This window comes from Mesoplodon mirus, assembly GCF_964341445.2.
Source record: "Mesoplodon mirus genome assembly, chromosome: 4".
Classification (NCBI taxonomy): domain Eukaryota; kingdom Metazoa; phylum Chordata; class Mammalia; order Artiodactyla; family Ziphiidae; genus Mesoplodon; species Mesoplodon mirus.
Window position 1 is genome coordinate 145,410,611 of NC_138979.1, and position 13,298 is coordinate 145,423,908.

Consider the following 13,298-nt stretch of genomic DNA (forward strand, 5'->3'; position numbering starts at 1 on the left):
AAGTAAGTCAGAAAGAGAAAAACAGATACCATATGCTAACACATATATATGGAATCTAAAAAAAAAAAAGGTTCTGAAGAACCTAGGGGTCGGACAGGAATAAAGATGCAGACATAGAGAATGGACTTGAGGACGTGGGGAGTGGGAAGGGTAAGCTGTGACAAAGTGAGAGAGTGGCATGGACATATATACACTACCAAATGTAAATAGATAGCTAGCAGGGAGCAGCCGCATAGCACAGGGAGATCAGCTCGGTGCTTTGTGACCACGTAGAGGGGTGGGATAGGAAGGGTGAGAGGGAGACGCAGGAGGGAGGGGATATGAGGATATATGTATACATGTAGCTGATTCACTTTGTTATACGGCAGAAACTAACACAACATTGTAAAGCAATTATACTCCAATAAAGATGTTAAAAAAATGATTAGAAAGTAAAATAATAATAATAGTAAAAATAAAATACACAACAGAAGTAAAAAAAAATTGTAATGTCCACTTGCTAGAGTTCGGCAGTGTTAGTTGTTTAGCCAAAGCTTTATACGGTTTTTATGATAAGAATATCTCTGGTTCTTGTTCTCTGATGAACTCCTCCACCTCTTTATTCCTTCTCAAAACATTGCATTTTTCAGACAAACTAAGATATTGACTTCAAACCATGATCTGTAGATAGTGGGACCAAACACCCTGAACATGTTCAGTTCATACCTGTTGTCCCATCGGATTAATAATAGCACTCCCAGTCACTCAACAAGTGTCTCTGGATAAGGCATACAGTCATCCTGCATATATATTTATATATGTGAATACGGAAAGATGTCAAAACTATGATTGGGGAAAAAATCAAATCACCTGATAGTGTGTAAAGTATAATCCCATTTGTGTAAAAAAATTCAAATATGTGTGCTTAAAAATATGTATGTAGACCAATGCTCTGTGGTGATCTAAATGGGAAGGAAATCCAAAAAAAGAGGGGATATATGTATACGTAGAGCTGATTCACTTTCCTGTACAGCAGAAAGAAGCTAACACAACATTGTAAAGCAACTATACTCCAATAAAAATTAATTTTTAAAAAAAGTTGAAGGTGTTCATTGCCGATGTATGTAGAAAACTGATGAAAGAAACTTTGCAATGAATACTTTGAGGAAATGAGAATTTAGGGTGGGAGATGGTGAAGGGTTTTTTTTTTAATGTCGGTCTGTCTATTGGGTCTCTTACAATTAGCATGAATTTATTTTATAATAATAAAAAAGAATGATCAAGGGACTGAGGTTTAGAATTCCTGTGATGCAAAGGGGTGCTAAGGTTTCTTACCAAGGTTAGTATTTCATCAACTTATTTACCTGCCCCAAATGGTGATGACCGAAGAGTATGTAGCAGCAGTCAGTACCATGAAATATATGATTGAGAACTACCTCTGCTGACCCCAGCCCCCATATTCTGTCCTTTTTCTCTCTTCTTTCATGGGTAAGAGAGAAAAAAAATAAGGTACATAAAGGAAGAAGAATAAAATTCACTGGTAAATCTAAAGAATGGTGACATGATGGGCTTGAACCCATCTGGGGTAGGTCTTCTGCCGTGCAGTTCACATGACTAGCCTTCATTTCTCTCTCCCTTCCTGCCTACTTCTCCCCTCAAGACACACATGCAGTTTGACTTTTCTCTGGCTACAATTATGGACAGCATATAATAAAATGTGTCACACTCACAGCTGAATAGAAATCATGGATGTAGATTAAACAGAAGCTCTGCATTTCTGATGCAATACGGATATCATCCTCTCTACCATGGGAAAATGACATTCCCCCATTTCCCTGCTGGTATCAACCTCAGAAGGTCAATGAAGCAAAGTTCTTTCCTATTACTTTTGGAGTTTAGTGCAGTAAGTTTGGTATCTCATTCAAAGACCCCACAAATTGTTAGGTTCCCTACAGCACAGAGCCCCTAAGCTGTGGGGTGAATAAAGCCAGTTACTTGGTCTCCTTGTTTAATCAATGAGCTACCTTTCCCTCTTGTATGCCACTTCTTCTCTTACTGAAAATAAGAGAACAACACTGATGCCAGTCCGTTGAGTGGCTAAGTCAGCCAAGAAGGGTTTGACAGAAGATTCCTTTCTGCTCTGGCACATCGCCATTTATTTGAAAAGGTAGCTGGATAGCATCTCTTCATTGAAATCAATGCAGATTGCTTAACACAGATATTGACAAAATGAAATAAAACCAAATGGGAAAAAAAAACTTAGGGGATTTTAGACCTAGATAATCAATCTACATACATATTTTTAAGCACACATATTTGAATTATTTTACACAAATGCTGCTAAAACCTTCCTTTTAAAATTACATTAAGGACAAAGCACAACATGAATCAGGAAGAAATTGCAGCTATTATCTCTCATTGAGTGCACCTGAAGCAAGAAATAAAGTCTTGGCATGAAAATGCAATTAAAACACCTTAACAATTTGAGCAGAATAAGTTTGTTTAAAGAACATGATATTTTGCCCCACTCACTAGGGGTTTACCCTCACTCTTCATCTATATTATTTTTTTATTTCTATAAATTTAAATCAAAGTCCACTTGCATGAATTATGAGGATCACTGATTCATTCTGACAAAAAAATCAACAAAAAAGATGAATTTAATGGGTGGGAGCCTTCATGGCCAAGTCCCAAGTGAGCCAGTCTCCATGCATTGAGGCTTTAGGGTGCCCTTATTAACCAATTTTCAGTGAGGCTCAAGCCTACAAAAAAAACCTTACTTCCTTCCTGCTTTTCCCTTAGGAAGGCCTTTTCTTTTTCCCACCCAAGACACACAGTAGAGTAGTCTTGACCCCCAACTTCACAGACCGGTCCATCTGCCGAAATGCAAACATTCACCTGAGCAAGATTTTCCTAACAGGGACATCCATCCTCCATCTGTTTTCACTGCCCAGCCAGGGTCACACTCATACACTTCGTGAAGAATCTTGGCACACAATGACACTTGAAATGAGAAGATTCCCGAGACATGGAAATTATTATCATATCATCTCTTACCAGACACTGCAGTGACGCTTTTCTTTGCTTAAATCACCACGTCTGCACAGAAACTGAGCCGGATCCTCCCAGGATCTCTGTTGCCCTCTAGTTAGTTGTTGGATGTATTTGATCACTGCAAGCAACTCTTAAGCAATGAAAATGCTGTTCAAGCACCGCAGCAGAAAAGCACAAGCTGGTCTAAATTTTCTCTTGGGGTCAATATCTTTCAGGTGGGCTTTTCCCAGTTTCAGCCCTCCTTCCATAGATTGTTGTGGAGTTCTGGGGAAGAAAAGGTCGCTACAACTCCCCTAACTCCTGCCTCTGCCACGGGGGTGTGAGGAAGATTGTATCAGTGGCAGGCTGGCCTCTAGATCCTGAGGCAACAGGTGGGGATATTTCCCCTGCCTTTCTCTCCCTCACTCACTCTGAAGTCACACTGGCCTCCTTTCTGTTCCTCGGACACCCAAAGCTCATTCCCACGCCATGGCCTTTGGAATGCTCTGCCCCCAGCTGGTCTCATGACTGGCTTCTTCTGGTTACTTGGATCTCGGCTCAGACGGCATCTCCTCAGGGAGGCCTTCCTTGCTCACCCATCTAAACAAGCAATCCCCACTTCTTGGGTTAAGTATCCCAGAAGCAAACCCTGAGACGCGAGTTCACATACAGGTGATTTGTTAGGGATGCACCACCTGGGGAAACCAGTGAGGGAGGGGCAGGGACACAGGATGAGACGTCAGAACAAGCCAGCCGAGGGTGTGAATTGAAGCAGAGTCCCAGCCTCAGCCTGATCCCACGGGAGCTCTGGTGTCAGTCAGGCCTGAGAGTTTGCCTGGACTCTTTGCAAGGGAGCTGGGCTTGCACACCCCTGCACAAGTCAGTCATTGGGTAAAACTGGCTGGAGAAGAGTCATGTGAACAGAAACGCCCAGCACACCAAGCTCTTGCGCCTGCCTATGAAGTAGCTCCAGAAACACAAAGGCAGACCTTTGAAGAGAGTCCCGGGTGCAGACTGTGTGAGGGCAAATGCTCAGAAGTAGGGCAAGGGCACACAGACCCAGCAAATGCACCGACGGCATGCACTCACCTTCCAACCCCACCATTCTCAAATACACAGCCTTGCTTTATTTTCTTAAGTGTCCTTAGCGCTATCTGAGATTCTCTTGTTTATAAACATGTTTACTTACTGTCTGTCTTCCCAGCTAGAAAACAGTCTCCATGAGAACAAAGATCCATCTGTCTTGTTCACTGCCCACCCCCAGGGGTAGAACCAGTGCCTGGAACACAGAGGATGCTCAACAAATATTTGTTGAATAAATGAATGAACCAGGCTGACACACTCTGACATGCTACACAACAGCCTGGGACCCAGAGGAGGCACTAACCCTTGGACTCTGTCCTGGTAGTCAGAGGGAAACTGTGATAGAGTGAAATAAGCACAGGATCTGGAGTCCATAAACTTGGCTTTAGTAGCCATGTGAACTCAGGCAAGTGAGGTCAATATGCCTCCTTGGCCCCAGTTTTCTCAGGTGTATAGTAAAGGCGAGTGTCTACAGACTTAACTACAAGGATGTTTGTCACACTGTTGTTTATTACAGCTAATCACTGGAAAGAGCCTGAACATTCAACGCTGGGAGATTAATCATACCCACACAATAAAATACAAAAGGAACCACAGAAATGATGCCATGAAAATACTATTTAACGACATGCAAAGATTTCCAAAATATATTATTAGGTGACAAAACAGTGGCCTCCAAAACAGTATATACAGTACAACTCTATCTTAATGTATTTTATGTGTTTGTTTCAATATACATTAAAAAACTAGAAGAATATACATTCAAATATTTATAGTGGAGTGAGTGGAGAGATTATGGGTTATTTTTACTTCCTCCTTTTATCTTGTCTATGTTTTCTAAACTTCTCAAAGTGAAGTATATTACTTTTGTAAGTGGAGAAAGTTATTTTTTTAATTGCTTTTTTACAATACCGAAATAATCTCCAAGCACTGTTCCAACATTGTTTATTCTTAGGAGAACAGTTTGTGATGCTGTGGAAAGAACATGAGACAGGTTCTAGTTCACCCTCTGATCCCTGTTAACCAAGTTGCAGGGGAAAGGGTGATGGGGAGGGTGGACAGTGGTTAGGAAACTTTGAAACATTCATCTCCTGGGTTCAGCTTCCTCATCTGTAAAATCAGCAAGCCTAGTAGATGTTGCCTTCAGAACACGAAGATGTACATTGCATAAAAGAGCAAGCAGTACACATGTTACGTCCCACAGTTCATTCTCCCGACATAGAGGGAATACTGGCTCTTTGGATTTGAACTTAGTCATTCTGGCTGACTCTGTTACACTAAGTACATAGTAAGAACTCCTGGCCAGAAGGACCCCATGGGATGAGGCATTCTAAGCACCTGTCACCTGCTTGAACACATCAGTAAAATGTTTGTTGTCCCCTAATGGGGCCAGGTCCTCCCTAAAAGCTCCCTCATGGGTAACCAATAGTGGAGCTGTTGCTCTTACTTGATAAATTTGTGACTGAGAGTTGAGTGCAGAAAGTCTGAGCCTGATAATTAATCACCTCTTTTTCTTCTCTGACTTCTGAAACAACTAAGAAAGAGACAGAAAAATAATGGACGATCAACATGTCAGTCTGGTTACTCACCAGCTTGATTACTGATATGGAGAAGAGAACTTGGTTCTGGAGTCACAACTGGGCTTTGAATCCTTTTCCCTGAGCATTGAATTACCAACCCCTAACCATAGAGACACAGTGCCCCAAGGGGAGTAGTCTACAGGAAGGAGCAGCAAGACGTGCTTCCGAAAGAGAAAAGGGAGACTTGGCCCATGATTCACACCCACTTCCCAGTCTCAACAACCAGATAGGATTGGGGAGGAGTGAGTGAGGGTGATAGAGAGAAGGTTAGAACTTACCTTTCCATTATTTTCCTTCTTGGAGTCAGATGTTCCTTCTTGAAATAGAATGTAATCTCCCCAAGGATGTCTCCATTTTGTTCACTGCTGAGTCCCAAGTCCATAGATCTCAGTAAATACCCACTGAAGAATGAATGAATAGAAACATGAGAACTAGGGAATAGGGTTTTCCCTAACAGTAAGTTCTTTGAAAGTATTTCTACAGTTCAACGAGCTATCCATTTGTTCAATTGAAAGTACTAGATATAAAAGAGCAGCATTGTCTGTCCTTGTTGAAGGGGGTCTTGGTGGCTTAAAAGAGTGGTCAAAGCACCCAGTACACACCGTAAGGGGTCTTGGAGAGACTGTAGGAAGAAGCTCATTTCACCCAAAGCCATTAAACTGGGTTCTACTTCAGGATTAGGCAAAAGATAACAAGTTATCAAATCTTCCAGACCCCACTTTTCTCATTCACAAAATGGCCACTACTAGCCTTACCTTTCTTAGAGTCTAGATAACAAAGACTAAGAATGGGTATTTGTAAAGTGGTGTACCTATCCAATCAGTTCTAGGGTTCATATCCTTACAGTTCAGGTGGTGTCCTATTTATTGTTATTACTAATACTTTACCATGTCCATATATACTGTTTCTTCCAGGGATTTAAACCAACTGAATTTCTGTACAATCATAATAATTACTAATTCATTCCTGTATTCCAAATGCTTTGCGCTAGTTTCACGAAGAAAAAAAAATCCAATCTAAAATTAGGATTTTGATTTTGAAAGTAATGATATTAAAGCCAATTCTTAATATCAAAAACTGATTTAGAAATAAGTTTGAATTAAATCAGCAGTATGTGTACTTGGAAAAAATGTGGAGAACTATGAAAGCATCTCTGCAAAGATCTGTATATTAAGTTTCAGTTTTGTTCTTTACTGTATCTCTGAATTACAGACATGCTGAACGCAGATCTCAATTTCAAAGGACCATTTTTAAGCTTAAAGAACATGACAATGAAACTACCAGCTAGAAGTAGGCATGGATCAGATGTATTTTTCTTTATAAAGGCTGCTACAGCCAGACAACAGGAATGAGGCTACAGAGACAGAGTTTAAAGCTGTTATAGAATATAGGCATATTTATAGTGGTGTCCTCCAAGTCAATATTCTAAATCAGTTGGAAACCATCCTGTGACGTGACTTTTATGTCCCAGAAAATAACTCCCATCTCTAACCCTTCTGCAAATGCTGACAGCTCCGCTAGTTCAGCCCCCCTTTCATTACATTAGACTAGTGTCTCTCAGTTAGGGGGGATTTTGAGTCTCTCCTTCCTCAGGGGACATTTGGCAATGTCTGGGATATTGTTTGGTTTTTAGAAATAGGGGAGGGTGTGCTCCTGGCATCTGGAATAGAGGCCAGGGATGCTGCTAAGCATCCTACAATGCACAGGACAGTCCCCTACAACAAAGAATTATCTTTCCCAACATGTCAATAATGCCATGATTGGGAAAGTCTGCACTAGACTCTTTCTTTTTTCTTTTTTTTTAAATAATTTTTTAAAAATTAATTAGATTATTTATTTATTTATTTTTGGCCGCGTTGGGTCTTCGTTGCTGCGCGTGGGCTTTCTCTAGTTGAGGCAAGCCGGGGCTACTCTTCATTGCGGTGCGTGGGCTTTTCATTGCGGTGGCTTCTCTGTTGTGGAGCACGGGCTCTAGGCGCACGGGCTTCAGTAGTTGTGGCACGCAGGCTCAATAGTTGTGGCTCACGGGCTTAGTTGCTCCGTGGCATGTGGGATCTTCCTGGACCAGGGCTCAAACCCGTGTCCCCTGAATTGGCAGGTGGATTCTTAACCACTGCGCCACCAGGGAAGCCCTGCACTAGACTCTTAATATTGAGCAATCTTCTGGATCTCTGCTATGGAATGACTATGGGGAGATCCATGGAAGAAATACGTCTTCTGTTGAGCCTTAAAAAGATGGGCGTGATTTGGGTAAGTGGAGGGCCATTCCAGGAGGAAATTTCAATGGAGAAAAGGGGGTCCATAAGCAGGCACATACTTGAAATGTTGAAGGAGCACTGTTCAAGCCAGCCTATCTTAAACAGAGAGCCCATACTGAGATAGGATAAGACATGACACAGTGATGCTGGATTTGGGAAGACCTTAAGTGTATAACATTAAAGAATTGAGCTCTATCCTTATATTTAGTAGTGCAAAATTGACAACTCTATAGCAGGAAATGAATATATATTTTACCCACTTTTGAAATGCAGCTGCCCTGAACCAGGTCCAGGAATTTCAGAAAGTATAGTCCAGTTTAGATTTGAAAAGACAGAAGACAGAAAGGTCCCTTACTAGTTTATCATAAATAACCAAATATATGAGCCCAAAGGATAGTAGTGATGGCAGAATTGAAAGAGAGGGACAAGAAAAAAGGAGATATCACAAAGAATGAAAGACTTGGCTCTTCCTCTGGGAGTTTGGTGATGATGGTAAATGAAGGAATTCGGAGGTGGGAAGCTGGGACTCTGAGAACCAGGAATATACTGAAGCTGAAGGTCTGGGCAGGAGGGGGGTCAACAACCAGACAGGTGATAAAGGGTACAGAAGTGCATCTGAGTCAGAAATCAGAGAAATGTATCATCACGTCAGATCCTAGCTAGGCAGACAGCAATAAATTATCGTCTCCCCAACACCACATGCACATTCTTCCTTCGGAACCTTTTCCCATTAAATTCTCATCTGTAATGCTCTCTCCCCTCTCTCTCCACTTCCCAATAAGACCCACCTTGGAGGCCAGCTAAAGAAAGACACATCTTTCGTATTGATACTCTCCTTGTCATCGCAGAGCAAGAATACAGAAGATGGACCGATATTCAATCTTGCATGGTACAAAAAGACATGAGCCTAAGGAGACATGAATATTTACAGATGAGAGATACAGCCTAGAACACTGTAGAGCAGGCAGGGGCAGAAATCCAGCAGCCAAACGGTTCAATACTAAGAAAACCCAGATGCCAAAGACAAGCAGCCAGGGAACTCTCAAGCTGGCAGAGGGGGAAACAAAAGGGTACAATAGGAGGTCATGTTTAGTGACAAAGAGGGGAAAAAATGTTAAGAGGAGTGTGGTGAACAGTCCAGTGGGATGCTGTGGCTTGCTTGAGAACATGAGCTGCAGAGTCAGACAAACGAGGCTCAGAGTCGGCTCCCTGGTCCACTTACTGTGAGATCATCAGCACTTAACTTTCCAGAACCTGTTTGCTGCACTGTAAAATGCAGAAAAATATGTCCGCCTCACGGGACTGTTGTGGTTACGTAAGATGACTGATGAGATGAGATGTGACTAAATGAAATCAAATGATACATATGCAGCTGGAAAAATGTTTCAAATTTATTAAGGTGATTTTCTCTTTTGCCTTTGATGACACAGCCTTTGTCCTAGTCCACTTCTTCTCAAATTTTGATGTTCACACTTACCACCTGAAGATTTTGTTAAAGTGCAGATTCTGGTTCAGTGGAACTGGGTAGAGTCTATGTCACACACTCCTGACAAACTCTGCTAGAGATGCTGCTGCTGCATAGATCACACTTTAGCAGCAAGACTGCAGGGTGCCCGAGGCATTCGACTGATGGGGATTTGTTGCAGGTGAAGGTTTGTGACAGAAGGGATGCAAAAGCCTGAGATAATATTCAACTTCTGTTCTTCAAAACTAGGATTCTGCAATAAGACCGTAGACGTGTAAGCAGGTTCAGGACTAGACCCTAGTATTATGTAAATGGTGTCCAGATTAGAAGAGGAAGGGGAGACAGCCAACTTCATTCCAGGCCCAGAGGATTGTGGGAAGAGGAAGCTGGAGGGGAGCAGCAGAGCAAAGTGGGGAGATGCATGCTTCAGGGCTCCTGTCTCTGGGCTTTACCCCAGAGAGCGAGAGGTGCATCCAATGAATGAGGGTAGTACTGAGGGAAAGATTTAGCTTTCCCAAGCTGCTCTGGAATTCCATGTTGCTTTGGTAGGTTTCTACGACAGCTGAGATTCTGCCTTGGAAGCTACCCAGGGAGGATCTCCATGACAGTGGTGAAAGACTCCAAAGCAGACCTCCTGAGCTGGGACCAAATGGGGGTTACAGCAGATCTCAAAGGAGTTTCTCGATCAGCTAGACTGGAGGGAGACTAAGTCAGCCAGGGTAAAGGACCACAGGCTGCCCAGGGCAAGAGAGAACAGCCACGGACTTTAGCCACCTATGTCACCAGATCAAGCAGCACCCAGGTGGACAAGGGACATTGGCCAGGAGATCAGAAGAGAAAAGGACATCCCCCATAAGGAACCTGGTTCTTCCATGTTGCCCTGGGGTTATGGAAAGCTGCCCCTCCTTGCATATCCCTAGAAAAGGAGCAGCAGAGGGAGAGAGGTTCTCTGAGAAGCTGAGCATTTTAATCCAACAAGGACTCCATGCTACCTAAGGGAACTATTTAATTGGACTAAGTCTGAGATTGATTTGGACAGTTAAATCATTTGAGTTGGGGCTTGAAAAGAAGGCCAAACTTCTTAGAGATAAAATAAAGATATTACATTTTTCTCTAAACAACCAAGTTATACAGTGAGTTAAGTTTACAACCACACTACAAATATATAAAGTACTTAGCAACGTGTCTGCTATATAGAAAGCAATCGATAAATGGTAACTAGTTTAAACAGGTTAAGTAAGAACTAAGAAAAGGCCACTGGATCTGGCAGTTAAGAAGCTTATCATTCCCTTTTGGGAGAGCAGTTTCAGCAAATGATGGGGATGAAAAGTAGCCACAGAGGATGCTCATTCTGACCATGAAAGCCATATGGCCAACATTCTACAACACTCAGCACAGCTTTCATTTTATGTAGACACCAGAAGGGGTGTGAATTGAGTAAAGATGAAGTCTGACCTTCCCAGGTCAAGGCTCAGGATTATCATCCACTGAGTGGAAGTAACCCTTAAGGGAGTTTAAATCCTATTTCCGGAAATTGGCTCCAAAGCAATTTTCTTGATGAAATGGGTTTTTTGCTAAGTGTGAGATGGCAGATAAATATGAAAAAAATGTTACATATTCCAAAGCGATAGCCAAGAATTCTACCTTTAAAAACAATCCTTAAAAGATTAGTTCTACTTACCCCAAAATTGTGGTTTTAAAGACGAGGCTTGCACCACCCCCCAGTCTTGATTTTCTCAAAGCTCTCTCATCTTTCTTATCTCAGATAAAGGCTGCTTTCACTCATGCTCCCAGGCATAGAGGTTTTCTGATGACCAGTCCATAGTTCTGCTACCTCTCCCTGAGCGGTGCAGGTCATTTATTCATCAGCAGAGTAGTCACTCCTAGAGAAATTGTGAAATAGGGAGGCTGGTCCTACCACCACACTTATCTCTCTGGGATCATGCAAGCTCATTTTGCCATCTTTCCAGCCTCACCAATACACAAAGCCCTCAGTCCATCCCATGATTGCCTGGGTGTCTCCTCTCCCAAATTCTCTTACACAACTGCTCCCCATCCCCAAACTCAAACCACGCCCAAGCCTGCCCTTATCTTTCTTTTCTTTCTCCTCCTCTCAAAATTGACTAGTCCTTTGTTCTGTGATCTCAGGTCCCACTCCCTTCCAGGGACAAGCTGATAATGTCTTTCAGATGACCTGGGATCATTATTCATAAGTAGCTTTGGTTACCTTGTAAAAATACATAATATCACGTGAAAAGATGCTGAGCATGATTATTCATTAGGAAAATGCAAATCAAAACCACAGTGAGATACCACCTCATACCTACTAAGATGATTATAATAAAAAATGTGGAAAATAACAAGGATAACAAGTGGTGGCGAGGATGTAGAGACTGGAACCCTTGTACGTTGCTGCTGGAATCTAAAATGATGCAGCTGCTGTGCAAAAGTTTGGCGGCTCTTCAAAAATTTAAACATAGAATTACAATATGACTCAGCAATTCCACTCCTAAATATATAACCAAAAGAACTGAAAATAGGTACTCAAACTAGTACTTGTACACAAATATTCAAAGAAACAGTATTTACAATAGCTGAAAGGTGGAAACACCCAAATGTCCACCAACAAATGAATGGATAGACAAATTGTGTTATATCCATACAATAGAATACTGTTCAGGTGTTAAAAAAAAAAAAGTGAAGTACTGATACAGGCTACAACAATGTGGATGAACCTTGGAAACATTACACTAATTCAAAGAAGCCAGACACAAAACTCACATATTGTATGATTTCATTAGTATGAAATATTCAGAATAGGTAAATAGAGTCAGACAGCAGAGGAGGGTCTGGGGGAAAAGCAGGGTAAGGAGTAACTGCTTAATGAGATGAGGTTTTACTTTGGAGCGACAAAAGTGTTTTGGAACTTGATAGAGGTAATGGTTATACAATATTGTGTATGTACTAAACACCACTGGATTGTTCATTTTAAAATGGTTACTTTTTGAGTTATTTGTAGTGAGGTGGATGGACCTAGACTCTGTCATACAGAGTGAAGTAAGTCAGAAAGAGAAAAACAAATACCATATGTTAACACATATATATGGAATTTAAGAACAAAAATGGTCATGAAGAACCTAGGGGTAAGACGGGAATAAAGACACAGACCTACTAGAGAATGGACTTGAGGATACGGGGAGGGGGAAGGGTAAGCTGGGACAAAGTGAGAGAGTGGCAAGGACATATATACACTACCAAACGTAAGGTAGATAGATAGTGGGAAGCAGCCGCATAGCACAGGGAGATCAGCTCAGTGCTTTGTGACCACCTAGTGGGGTGGGATAGGGAGGGTGGGAGGGAGGGAGACGCAAGAGGGAGGAGATATGGGGATAGATGTATATGTATAGCTGATGCACTTTGTTATAAAGCAGAAAGTAACACACCATTGTAAAGCAATTATACTCCAATAAAGATGTTTAAAAAAATAAATAAATAAAATGGTTAATTTTACATTAGGTGAATTTCACCTCAATTTGTTAAAAAATGCTTATGTGTGCTTAAGACCATTAAAATGTAACCCAGAGCAAGAATACACGGCCTATAAACATCTTGAGAATAGAGGTTATATCTCATAATTTTTTTTAATACTCTGAGGCACTCTGGTCTATATTGCTTCTTTTTGCCTTGCAGAAAGAATTACCTACTATGCCCTCAGTTCCTGCTGCAGCCCCCAGCAGTTTTTGCATACCATTGACAATATTAAAGACACCACAGATGGGAACTGAATGCCATCTTCAAGTTATCTAGCGGTCGTCTATACAGCTGCTATTTACTGAAGACTTCGGCAAAGAGCAGTGGGATTCTCACTCTATTCCTGATGTGATTTTTAATTTCCCGCTA